This window comes from Passer domesticus, chromosome 7 (genome assembly GCF_036417665.1).
Source record: "Passer domesticus isolate bPasDom1 chromosome 7, bPasDom1.hap1, whole genome shotgun sequence".
NCBI classification, from domain to species: Eukaryota; Metazoa; Chordata; class Aves; order Passeriformes; family Passeridae; genus Passer; species Passer domesticus.
The window spans coordinates 3665830-3679156 of NC_087480.1; the positions used below are offsets into that span (position 1 = coordinate 3665830).

A 13327-nucleotide genomic window follows, 5' to 3' on the forward strand; every position below is an offset into this window, starting at 1 on the left:
ACTCCCTGAACTCTGTCAGTTCTTGTCCATCTCACATTTCCCCACTGGAGGGCAGTAAAATATTTTCAACTTCTCTTTTTCCCTTCCTTTTACTTTTTAATTTTTTCCTTTTAATGTTTGAACTGCTGTTAAAACATGTATCTATTTTTAAAAAGGTGATTTACACAGTACCCAGCTCTCCATCTCCATGTTTTATAAGTCATAAGGATTTTTCCACTTTTTTTCCTAGGTCCCCTTCTTGTCCTTGTGTATAGGAAATTGTGGTCATGGTAGAGACAGGAAAGAGGCCAGAGCTGATGATCAAAGGTTTAATAAAATTTCCATGATGGAAAGTCTTTGGTGTTGGCATAAGGGCATTGAAAGTGATGCATTGGCATGGGCAGGTGTCAGCTCCCACGACCTGACTGTAAAAATTAAAGAAAATTTTCTCAGTACCATTAAAATAAAAGCAAACTTTCTCATGCTGATATTATCCCCAAACACTGTCTCTCTGTCTTAAATATGCTGTTTCTTCAATGGAAAAGAGGAATGTGCTTTGACCATGACTCTTCCAAACTGTCTTTTCCAAAAATCTACTTTCTACCTATATTGAGGTTGCTGTGTGTGTCTGTGCACCCTGAGTTTCACTGTCAGAGCATTAATTTGGGAGTGTGTCTTTAGGTAAGGGTGTTCAATTTTTCTGTCTATTACTGCAAAGGTGTCTTTAGATGAGCCTAATATCCCACTTCACAGATAGATAAATACTATCATTGAAGAAAGCATATATTGTAAACTACGTGGTATTAATATTTTACTTATACTTCAGCTGAAAAAATATGGAAGGATGACTTAATAGATCGTTTTAGCCCCAGAAATTGCAAGCTGTAAGGTAACACTTGATTTTTCATTCCTCTTGGATCTTTTCTATTTGGGTTTAATACAAATTATTCAAACAAGAGAACATGACCACGTGGACAAATCAGAGGTTTTCTAAATGGTGAGTGAAATGCTGCACTCTTCTGAACAATGTGCTGTCTGTTAGGATGAGTTTACATTGGAGCAGTTTTGGGTGAGGATGTTCTGGTAGGGACAGACAAGAAAAGGCTTTGCAGCACCTGGATGTAATTTTTCTGCTCACAGATTTGGTTCTTGGGCACAGTTTTATTGCCATTTCTGTGGGGTTTGGTAGCTGGGCACAGAAGTAGAATATTCTACTGTTGTAAATTGCCTTATCCTTTTTTAACCTTCAGCTGCCAGAATTAGTTGTTTGGCTTTGCCTTTTTGTTTGTTGACTGACCGAATTCTCTTTCTCAATGACTTCTGAATTATTTTGCAAAGCTTTTTTGACTGCTTTATCTCCCATTTCATTTCCTTTAATATCTACACCAGCTGGAATCCATACAAAAAATGACATTGTTGCCGTGACATATTACCTTATTATAGACATCAATAATTTCCAGAGCTATTCCTACTCTAGTGATTGAAATTTCTAGGATGATATCAACGGCACTTAAAAGATCTGGAGAAGTGACAGATTGTAAAGGTTGTACTCCAGCAATCTAATTCAGTGCCATCAGGGAAGGAAATAACTCCACAGCATAACCAGGTAACCAATCTAGCTGGCTTCTTCCACTGAGTCCACACTGGAGGCTGCTAAACCCTGGCCACTGCAACAGCTTGCAGGAAAATGGGAAAGAAAAGAGAAAAAACCCCACATGAATTAGAATTTAAATATTTCACTGCAATAATTTTTCTTAGACAAGGAAATGTCAGGGGTCTGACTCTTCCCCCACAATGCTTGCAGGGTGAGCTCAGGGTGGGGCTGGGTTGATGGCTGCAATTGCTGATCTGAAAAGTCTTTTCCAGCCTTAACAATTCCATGGTTCTATGACTGCTCTCTCCATAGTTTTTCCAAATCCAACCAAACTGATCAGTGATCCATCATCTCTTCCTAGTTCTTTCACTGTACTCCCTTAATCATTGAATTACCAATTATTGTTTCCTTGTGAGCACAAAACTCACAGTTCCCCAGACCACTTCATTTGCCCATTTCAATGCCTCTGCAAAGAACTTCTGAATTCTCCAAGTATCTGAATTTCTAATGTCTGTGGTTCAAAACTGAATTTTTTGCACTACAAAGAGCTTCCCAGAGTGGTTGCTGCTTTAGCTGTCCCTTATCCATCTCTCTTTGTGGTGTCAGTGTTCCTGGCTTTGGTTTTTTCACTCCCACAGGGAAAGTCTCTGCTCAATCAGGAAAATGTCTGCAATATTATACAAACATGGTCATGACACTCAGAAATTCTGAGGACTCCTTTGCACCTGAGGAATCCTACTTAACCATTTATTTAATGCTATTTATTCAAGCTATTCCTTAGTAGTCAACCTCTATTCAAAAGTGATAATGGAAATGAATGTCCATATCATGAATATCAGCTTGCTGAGCTCAACAATTGACACATGCAAACAGCTTAAGTCAAAATTTTAGGATTTAGAAAGAATTCACTTTCCCTATTTCCCAGAAGCCTCTTGATGTACTTCTAATTCTTTCTTCTTTCATTGTTCAATTACAAAACTGTATTTGATGACCATAAGTCATCACTCAGTCATTCCCCTAAATATTTAAATTCTGCAGTAAATGTCATTTTCCCTTATTATTGGAGATATGGAGGTAATGAATTTTCAGTAGCTTGAAAGAATTCATAGATAATTTAAATTACCCACTCCTGAGCGTACCTGACCTGGAAATTACTCTGTGCTTGTGTTGGAGTTCCAGGGGGCAATGTTGTGTGTTCTGCAGTCCTGACAATCCATTATCTTGTCATTTAATGATATATACAATGGAGAAGAGGCAGGTTTAAAGGAAGCCTCCACATATATGCTGTTCCACATCAATCCCTCTCTTCCTTATAACCTAAAAGGCAATCTTTTGGTTATGGAGGAGGACTGGGAAATACAGGAATGTTAATTATAAATAAAAGTGAAATACCATAGTAATTTACATGATGGTCATTACTCAGGCTGCACCTGCAGTTGACTTTTTTCTCCCTCACTTGATCCCTTTATTTGAGACAGCATTCCTGGCAAACTGTTGCACTCCTGCACATAAAATATGTTGGAGAAGTAAGAAACTTGTGTGTTAAACTTCATTTTTAAACAATGCCACGGGCAAATTGTCCCCTTTTTAAAGAGGATATTATAGCATTTCTGTGTCTATAAATACAACACATAAAGCTCCTTATTACCAAATGCTTTATTAACATCAGCAGACAGTCTCATGACATGATCTATGGTTGATTGATTTGCCTGAAAGCCACTTTAATACTGAGGAAGAAGATTATTCATCTCCAGAAAGAATGACAGTCAACAATAAATCATTCCCTCCATCTTCTTACATAGCCATGAAGTTAAGGCTATCAGCTGATAAGAACCTAAATCAAAGTATGATCTGTTTTTTGGAGGGGGTTGGGTTTTTTAATAAGAAGTGCATAAGGTTGCTTTCTTATTTTTTTGATCGAACTAATGCTGCAAACACAATCACTGCAAATGTGTTGAGATATCAGAAGTTCAACATTTAATAGTAAGAACATGGGATTTTCCTACCATAATTTTAATTTGTATTTGATATTTAGGATCATTTTGGCTTGTTTTGTAAACTGATTTACTCACAAAATTACCCAAACTGAAGACTTTTTCTATAATACAAAGAAATTGTAGTTTAGTAGAGTTTTGGACATTTTATAGAGCTCATTCAGTGAAATACTTTGCTGATCTGATTTTAGGATTACTTATGGGATGGCTAATTCCTTTGTTCTTCCATTGCTTTTCCACATGTGTACTCCTCCTTTCCTGCCCTGCTGACCCTGAGTTGGCTCTCCCATGGGATTGCCAAGGCAGGGAAGCAGCAGCATTTCTTGTTTTCCAAGGTGTAGGGGCAAGTCAGAGCCCCCTGCTTTTCCTGTCCTCAGGACAAGAGCTTAACAGTGATTGAAATCCTGAATTTTGAATGGATTCGGGGTTTTTGAGCCTCACACCAAAGCAGGAATACTCAGCTTTGAACACTTTGGTGTCTGGCTGGACTCACAAACAGCAAAGGAAGAAGATCCAGGAGCAGGGAGCAAGTTCAGTGTTTGGATGGTGACAATTTGCTGGCCTGGGTAACTCTGTTTGAGCCCCATGGGCTTTGGGGAAGTAAAAAATGGATTATAAAAGAGGCAAAAAGTAGTATTACAGTAGTATGGAAAAGAAAAAGAAATGTAGACCTTTCTGACAAAATTGTACCTTTGATATTTCTGTTTCTGCTTTTTATGAAGTCTTTCCTCTTTCTCTGGAGGTTGGATGATGCAGTGTATTAGGAGCTCCTGCTTTGGTTTGCTTTTTAAAAAATCCTTATCGTTTTTAGCATGCTGAAAGCTTTTTGAGGGTCTGATTTTCCTTCTCCTTCTGATTTTCCTTTTCCACTGCTGTAAAGCCTCTCTAGCATTGCCTTATCAAGTGCAACTAATTAACATCAAAGGGATATTGTTATTCATTATGGCTCCATGATCAGCCATGTATCCCCTGTATGCTGAATTGGCTCTTTTGAATCTCATTCAGAGTGCCTGCTCTAAGTCCCTCATAGATTGCCTTCTTCATTTGCACAGCACTACCCACGTTAATATTCACATGCATTTAAGTGGAAAATTGCCTCTTCCTGAAGGACCATCAGCCCTGTCTGGTGGCATTTTCTATAAAACACATACTCAGATATTGCACTGCTAACAGGCAGTGCTTTATTTCTCTGTTACCTCTTGACTTGGCATGCCCATGATCAAAACCCAACCTGCAAACTTCTGCTGCATTTCATTTCATTTCATTTCCAGGGATCTGTTTTCCTTATCCACGTGTCACCATTGCTTATGAGAACCCATAGGTGGACATAGACATTTTCTGTTTCCCTGCCATCACAGTCTGCTACTGCCACTCCATTGTGAAGAAAATTCTGTCTAGTTCCTGGAATGAAGAGGGAATTCCACCAATGTTGCAGAAAAATGCATTGTCTGGAGCAACCCCCTGAAACTGCAGCTCTGTGGGTCTGCAGTTTCCTCTTGGGCAGCACATCAAACCAGGTCTGTTCCCAATATTCTGCAGGTTCAGAGGAACCTCGATTCTCATAGCTGGAAAGGGAGTGTAAACAAAAATTCAGTGTCACACCGTTCAGAAGTTAGTGTATCATTTTCCATTGGAAACCATTTCCCTGCCAGTTCCTGGAATCACTGTAATTCCTGTCTCATGGCAAACACAGCTACACCCAGAGAAGTTAGGATAGTTTTTTGTTACACATTATGGGAATATATATGCACCCCTTCCCTGAATTTCCAGCATATTTATACACTAGCTTTATATTTTTAATGCTTCTCTAATGCCTTGCAGTTTCTTGGAAGCCAATTTCCATGTTGTCGATATATTTCTGGCTTCATAAAAGGTGTTCCATGTGCATTTTATTTTCTTTTCTAATTCAAAGTATCTGAAATACAGTGAGGTTTGTGTTGCAGTCCATAAAAATGACACTTTTCTGTTATAAAACTGAGCTTGTATTACGGGCTTTGGATGTTCTGAACTTCGTGTGCATTTGTTCACTGTTGCAAAAACTGACAAGAATTTCATTTGTACTGAGATGCAGATTTTGGGAAGTATCTGCTTACTCCAAAAACTGCACATTTTTTACACTTAATTTGGTACCAAGCCAAGTGGTAACCACACCATTTAAAATACTTTTTAGAAGCATAAAAGGAGGTGTGCTGTGCGTGTATTAATTGGAAGTTTCTAACTTTGCCTTGAAAAGTGAAAAACTCTTTAAAAATAGTGCCATGCTTTACTTCCAGATCGATGCAGTACAGGCAGGTGCTAAAAGTGCTCCTCTATGACTTTAATTTTGGCACATCAGCAAGGCTATCTAGAATTCCAGCAGCTTGTGTCCTGGAGATCCACTGCTTTGTTGAAAAAAATTGAGAACTTTCAGAGACCTTTGAGAATATTTATTAATCACCAGAAATAGACTTGTATACTATCACATACATAACATAATATACATATTTTTAATGTAATAGCATTAGTAGCATAGTCTGTTCCTCAAAGATTTAAATTGTCATAAAAATCCAATATTAGAAATGGTGTCTGTTTAGCCTTTTTGGGTTTCCCTTAAGTTTGGAATAAGTCATCTTGTATTTGGTGCTGACTGAAAAATGTAATTTGACGTTTTTAAAATTAAAACCGTCATGGTATTTAAAGATGAACTTAAGCTCTGCTAATTCCATTAAACTGCAGGCTGCCAATGAGTTATAAAGTCTAATTAATCATTTTGTCAGCTTTGCCTTCTGAAGCTAGTCAATATAAATTTGAATAAATAGGAAGCTGTTGACCCAGGCACCTCTGGATGTTCTGAATAAAGATGTGCCAGTAGGAAAACACTCCAACAATTACCCACTTTGCACATAGTGTGCACAAATGTGGCAGGGAATGATACCTTAACACACAGGCATGGTGTTAGTCTTAATTTAAATTATTTATTTGTGGTGATAAGTAAAGGAATATATGTAGTAATCCCATCTGTGTTTTGTCAAGACAGAGGTTTTGAGGAGGAAAACTTTTTAGCCGAAGTTTGTCGCTGACACTGCAGTGTGACATGTCACATCAGGTTGCATCAATAGAGCCATGTTATGTAAAAGTAATGAAATGTGACTGATAGAACCCAAGATACTGTAACATACTGTAACATAATGTGTCAGCATTTCTTTAATGGAGCCTTTCAGGAATGCTTTTTTTGGTAAAACACCTTAAAAAGTCAGTTACAAAGAGCGATGAGGAGAGAGAAAATATTCGCACTCAGTTGCTGCCACAAGAAACACAGAAAATAATCTAAATAAAAAATACTTCCAGTCTTTTATAGACATATGTATAAACTAGAAATTCAGAATAGTGAAGCCTAGGCATAATTTGTTAATTTTCTAACTGTGTTTTATGAAATTGGTTTCCTGATCATGCACAAGAGCAAAAATTTTCCTGTGTTTGACATAAGAGTATCGAGATGTCATGCCTGTGGTATTGGAAGTTCTCTCTATCCAGCAGAAAAACTTCTATTTCTTTAATATATCCTAACAATCCAGGAAACCTCATTTCCATTAAAACCACGGCCCAAGAAACAAAATGATTATTTACATTTTTAGAGGTCGGATTGCATCTTTTTGTCCATCCCTCACCGAGCTCGTGAACCCGGGGGCGGAATGGCCCCGCGTGAGGGATGTGGCACATAAAGCACCCCTGCCACCAACATCCTTCTTGGCAGGAGGGGAGACACCGAGCTGTTTGTCTTCGGCAGATTAACAGGGAAGGTTGTTTTTGTTTGTCTGACTGGTCAAGGACAATTTACAGTTCAGTTACTCTGAAGGAAAGACTTGTTGATTTGAGAGCGCTCCTATTATAGCTGCAGGTAGGGGATGATGGATTCAGCCGTCACCGTGATAAAGTGCAGCCCGCGCGCTGGCAATGCACTAAATAAATAAAACACTGGTGGATCTGTTTGCTTCAGCTGCTTAACAGCGAGGCTGCCATGTAGGTGGAGGCTTCTCGAGTGGGGGAACCAAGGGTTTCAATCTTCTCTTTAGTTCAAACGTATCCTGGGCTTTCTGAGAATATTCAGGTTCACCCATAGGGAAAACAAAGAAAGAAAATTATAAAAACCCATTTTTTCTTATAGGAATTTTGAATCCCAGTGGCTCAAAGACAAATTTTTATATTTCCTACAAATATTCTCTTCACCTAGTTGAACACTCGTTTTCTCCATTTTTTCCTTATCTTTGAATTTCTGAGACAAGAGCTGTTAAAAATCCGGTTTGTCCCTTGGCTGTGGGAGATTGTTCTGTGTAGAGCATCAGCTCTTGGAACAGCCACTGTGACAAAGTGGGCACAAATTTTCTTGTAGGTTTAATTGATCTATTAGCTCAGTTGCTTATTCTCTGGCTGGATATTACCCTTGATAGCCATTATCATTCCATTAGAGCACTCTTGTCAATTTTTAATTGCTTATCATTTAAGATATATTCAGTATATGTAACAACTCCTTTTTTACTCATCAGTAGGAATTGTTTGCTATGCTACAAAGCTTTTAACTAATAGGAATTTTTTCTTCTGTGTCATGTTAGTTTTTATGATTTTTCTCTCGGTGACATGAAATAAATCACTGCTAACAGTACTAATTCCACTATATTTTAGTCAATTATATGGCTACAAATTTGCATTTTAAATTAAAATTTATACACTTAAGAAAAACTATTCAAAACTGTAGAAGAAATCAATAAAAACCTATGTTTACCTTCTACTGTCCTGCACATTTCATTCCACGCTCTTCAGTGCAGGCAGGGTGCATAGGCTGGTCTTGAATTTTCTAGTATGTTATGGTGTAAGTAAGGCTGGTACTGACAGATATTGTACTTGCATAGCTGCTGAGAGATCAGAAGTAGAAAATTGGGAGAAAATTTATGTCCTCAACCCAAAATTTGAGTTCCATTTTTCATTAGGAGGTGATGCTGCGTGCTGCCCATGGTAGCTGAGTGCATCTCTCTGTGCCATTTAGTGGTTAGACCAAGGATTGTCATATTCATATTTCATATTATTTTCATCTTGCAATTCAAGCAGCAAAGATGGGATCTAGACTGAGAGATCATACATCTAAAATCAGTAAACTTTATTTCCAAAAGCAAGAGGGTTTTTTTCCAAGAGTTTTTTGTTTTTTTCTGATAGATTTGGCTTTTTTGAAGCATTCAGATTTGCAGAAATGCTTGAGAGGTTGATGATAGCACCCAAAGGCCAAGGTGAGTTTCCACTGATCATTTGTTGTCTCGTGCCCTTCCTAAGATGTGATTGTTAATCTCAAGATGAATTTTTATCTGTTTAAACACTGTGAAAACCCCACTGAGTCAGGAAACCTTTAAAAACAGAGAACTGGCAATTCTACATGAAAAACTTTGACACACTCAAAAGGCACATGGAATTCACCTCTTCTGCCCTCCAAAAAGGGGATAGGAGCAGAAAAAAAAGCTGCTTTGTTCCTCTCTGAGCCTTGAGTGGAACAGATAACATTATTGAAGGGAATGCTGCAGAGCCATGTTGGGCAGTGCTTTCAGCAAGAATGGACACTGTTTTTTTCTCCTTGTCTGCTTAATATTGATACTGCTTTAGTGGCCACAAAATACAATTTTATGAGTGTTGTTTCTTTGCTATCAGGAGGACCCACATGGGTGAACACCTGCCACTTGTAATAATTGTGGCTCTTTGGGAGTCAAGTTGGAAGGGGTGATACTGCAAATAAAAGTCAGTTTGACAGAAAAGAGTAAAATCAGTGTTAATGCTGTTTGTTTTTGAAGAAGCTTTGATAAATTGAAAAGCCAAATTAAAGCATTAGGTCTATATAGCAAATGAGAAATAATAATCTGATAAAATTTAACAATAGTAGGTAATAATAGAGGAGATGTAAACATTATCAGTTGCAGACAAGCTCTGCTCTAGGAAGCAGCAGTGTGGCCATGGCTCTGGTTTCTGCAGGTGCCTTTGGTGCCCTCTGTCATACATTTAGCAAGTTCATTACTGAAAGGGAAATGAACATCTAATATTACAAATCAGCCAGTTTCCACTCTTCCAAATCAAACTTTTATGTGGATGATACTGAAGTTTCAGTACTGGTAAATTTAATATTTTCTTGGCTTTTTTAGCAAGTTTTACACAAACCTCTTCTTCCAGTTTATGGGTTTATTTTTTTTAACCTTTTCCCTGTTTATTCCAACTACTTTTTTTATTTCACTGAATTCTTATCTGTACTCACAGTAAGCTTAATTCCTTACTCTTGCTCTGCAGAGCACTCCAGTAATTACTGAAACTGCCAATGGAGAAACAACTACAAAGCAACGAATCAAATGTGTGCTATAAATAAGGTATTGAATTCTGTTTGACTGCACAGGGCAACAATTTCTAAAAATTGCTGAAGAGTCCAATAAACAGGGTAGATCTTGAAGATGTTGTGTCTGTACAAACCTGCAGAGAAACCCCCACAAATTGCTTTGTACAAATGGGAAATGAGATGAAGTTTTAAACTTGCAAGTACTTAAATATGTAATTACTTGTTCTAAGATTAATACCAGGGGGAAATAGTGGAGAATCCAAAATGGGGTTGTTCTTGGCCATGCTCTTCCTGTTCAGATGAGCAATTCTTAACCAAAATTCACAGTTCACCCTTTGCCTGTCAGAGGTTCCTAACTAATTTCTTCCCCAGCACAGAAAGTTTTGGAGGTGGAAATGGTGAATATGTTTGAGGTAACTGTGAGCAGGACTCAAAGGTGACTCAGCCCCACGTCTCCCTGCAGCTCAGCTGCCAAACACATATTTAAGTCCCTGACTCCTAAAAGAAATGTTCAGAGCAGCCTTTCTAGTCAACTCCAAACTTTTCAAGTCAGTTTTCTATTGAAAATTTGATTTGATTTTGGAGTTAGCTGAAAATTAAGTGGTCCAAGTGCTATTTAAAATAGAAGAATTCCTGGAAGTGTGGGAGTCATCCTTGAGATCTTCAAAGCAAATCCTGAGTAGCAGGGGCTCTCTGGGAGGTGTCTCACAGTCCAGCTGAGGTTGGAGAATTCACATTGTGCTGTGAGACCTTTTGGGTGCCCCTCCAGAAGCAAAACCTGTGCAAATGATAACATTTGAGAATAAGGTGACTTGGCCACACTGCTGTGATTTTAATGGGAGAATCAGCTGGAAATGCACGTGCTGCACCAACTGCATGAAGATACTGCAAATGCATTCTGCTTGAATATAATTTATTGCTTTTTCCTCTGTGATTAGAGAAAGCAGACGAGCCCTTCTCTGCACTCAAGGAAATTAGGGAATCAATTTCATGGGAGAGGCAATAACAAACAAACAGAAAGCTCTGGGTTAGCACAGGAATATTCACATCTACAAAGTTGTGCAGGTTAAGCAAAAAAGTTTCTTCTTTTTGTACAGTGATTTTTCATTTTGCACTACAGGCTTTTAGGGTTATTAAATGTCTAGATTTTAAAGTGTATTTCATCAGCAGAAGCAGAACAGGAGCCAAATTTGGGGTTTTGATACGCAAGCATCACTCTCACTAATTCCATTATGAACTTTACATTTATATTCAAAAAAAGCACTGCCTGACTCTGCAGGGGTGTGCTGTATGAGATATCACAGAATCACAGAATATTCTGGCTTGGAAGGGGCCCACAAGGATTGATTCCAGCTCTTAAGTGAATGATCCCTACAGGGATCAAACCTCAACCTTGGGGTTATTGCACCCCAGAACTGAGGGCCCCTGACACTGCAGCACAGACTCCTCTCAGTAACTCAGATTTCCTCACAGCTCAAACTTTACAAATAATTGATCTCTTTCTACCTCCTTGTTCTTTTTAACCTTGAAATTATTTTTTATCTCCACTAGGGAGCAGCAAATGACATAAAAATATCATTACTACTCTAATCCCACAGAAAGGAACACTGAATAAATGGGACTAAAACTTTTAAATTCAGTAATCTGGCAGGTTACAAATGCATTAACGTTCAATTCTTGTTTGAACAGCTGCGATTTTTGAAAACTACATAGTAGCTTTTTCTCTTTTTCTCTTTTTAGCTCAGGTCATTTAAAGTCCCCCTGTATAACTTGTATTTTGGTGGATAAAATGGGTTTTCTTTCATCTTCAAACTGCTGTAGAAGGGTTAAGGAAGGACCTGAATTCTTCAATTTGCCTCAGATGGAAGCTCAGTTGGATTTCGCTTTTACTATGTGTATTTTTTTAATAGTATCTTTGCTATAAAAGCACTTTGAATTAAGGCATATAAATATATTCTGAATTTTTTTTCATGTTATTTAATTTCTTATCCTCCTACTTGTCTTTGCACTCTGAAGAAGAAGAAAAAAAAATTCATTAAAGAGTACACTAAAAACAAATATATAACATTCACCATTTTTGTCTGGTTAGACTAAACACACGACATAATGTAAGGAAAGTGTATATACACAAATTAAAAGAGCAAGCAGCTGGGATGGCATTGAGTTTCTTCTGGACAAATGGGCTAAAACTTAAGAAAAAATTAAACTTTTTTTTTCTTTTTGTGGCTGTCAGCTGCTATGCTAGGGAATAATTTTCTAATAAAATGATGAGTGCTCTCTTTTGGAGTCTCTTAGGAGTGGACAGGGGAAAGCTCTGAACAATACAGAGCTGAAACCCTTGCAGTGTCAGAGGCTCCATCACCTTATTTCTTGCTCTAAGCTCTGCTTCCTTCTGCCACTTAACTTGGATATGTAAATTACAGATATTAAAAATAAGAAATTTCCAAAACAGATTTGGGGCTTAAGTTTTCAGGTGATTTCTTGGTTGGAGGAAGACATAACTTTATAGAAATACAGTGACACGAGTGTATAACCAGTGCTCTCCATGCATTTACTACTGGAGTGGATATTGCTCTAAAAACTCACCCCCTTCCCAGAAAAACAGGAAATTATATTTTCGAAAGACAGACATTTTCTAGTTGTTTTTTATCAAATCTATAAGAAGGAGAAAAGACTTCACAACAACTTTGGAAGCTGCTTGTTCTTAATTCTTGGTGGCCCAGAAGAACAGTGCTGCAGAGTGTGTGTTTTGAATATCAGCACTTCAAAGGTGACATCTCCAGCCCACGAGGCTGCACTGATGGCACATTTTGTCCTGGCTCTTTGGTACATTAGGCAGCCCTGAGGCACTGGAGAAGCCCCTTAGGATCTCATCCACCTGACCTTCCTGTTCCAGCTCCTTTCTGCTGTCACACACACAAAAATCCAGATCACTTAAATGGCTCCATCCAACTCAAAGCCTGCCTCTGCTCTTGTCTTCTCTTCTGGGCTGAGATGTTTAACTCCTTTGGCTGAACTGGAGTCAATGTCCTCAAAGCTGTTGGGAAATGTCAATTTTGTGTCTGAGTAAACCTGCACACCCAAACCAGAGCACTTAAGTGCTGAAGGTGCATTTGATGCCTTTTGGGGCTAAACCTAAACACAGAGGCCAGAAGAAATTAAGGGAATAAAAGCAGTTATATTTATTGAAGGGCCTTTAGGTACATTTAGGGCAGAGGAAGCCTAGGGGCTACACCCAAAAATGGACAACAGGTAATTGCTTTTCACATTTTAATAAGTTTGGTCCATTTGCATATTGGGGGTTAATCTTCCAATTACAGCTTCAGGTGATGAAGTCATTTACCCCAGCTTTGTTCCCTCCAAAATCAGTTTTGTTTCCATCTCTCAGGGCCTGAGCAGTGAGGTGTCCTGGATTGCCAG

At 38.3% G+C, this 13327-nt stretch overlaps 1 long non-coding RNA gene across 2 annotated transcripts in view; it reads left to right on the plus strand.

The window, feature by feature from the left end:
• Positions 1–13327, plus strand: part of LOC135304249 (uncharacterized) — a 121453-nt gene that overhangs the window by 35168 nt on the left and 72958 nt on the right. The window contains exon 2 of one of the 2 annotated variants that reach the window (XR_010365685.1): positions 8755–8825. The exons of the other annotated variant lie outside the window; for it this stretch is intronic. This is a non-coding gene — a long non-coding RNA (uncharacterized LOC135304249). The remainder of the gene's footprint in view (positions 1–8754; positions 8826–13327) is intronic. 2 annotated transcript variants of the gene reach the window in all.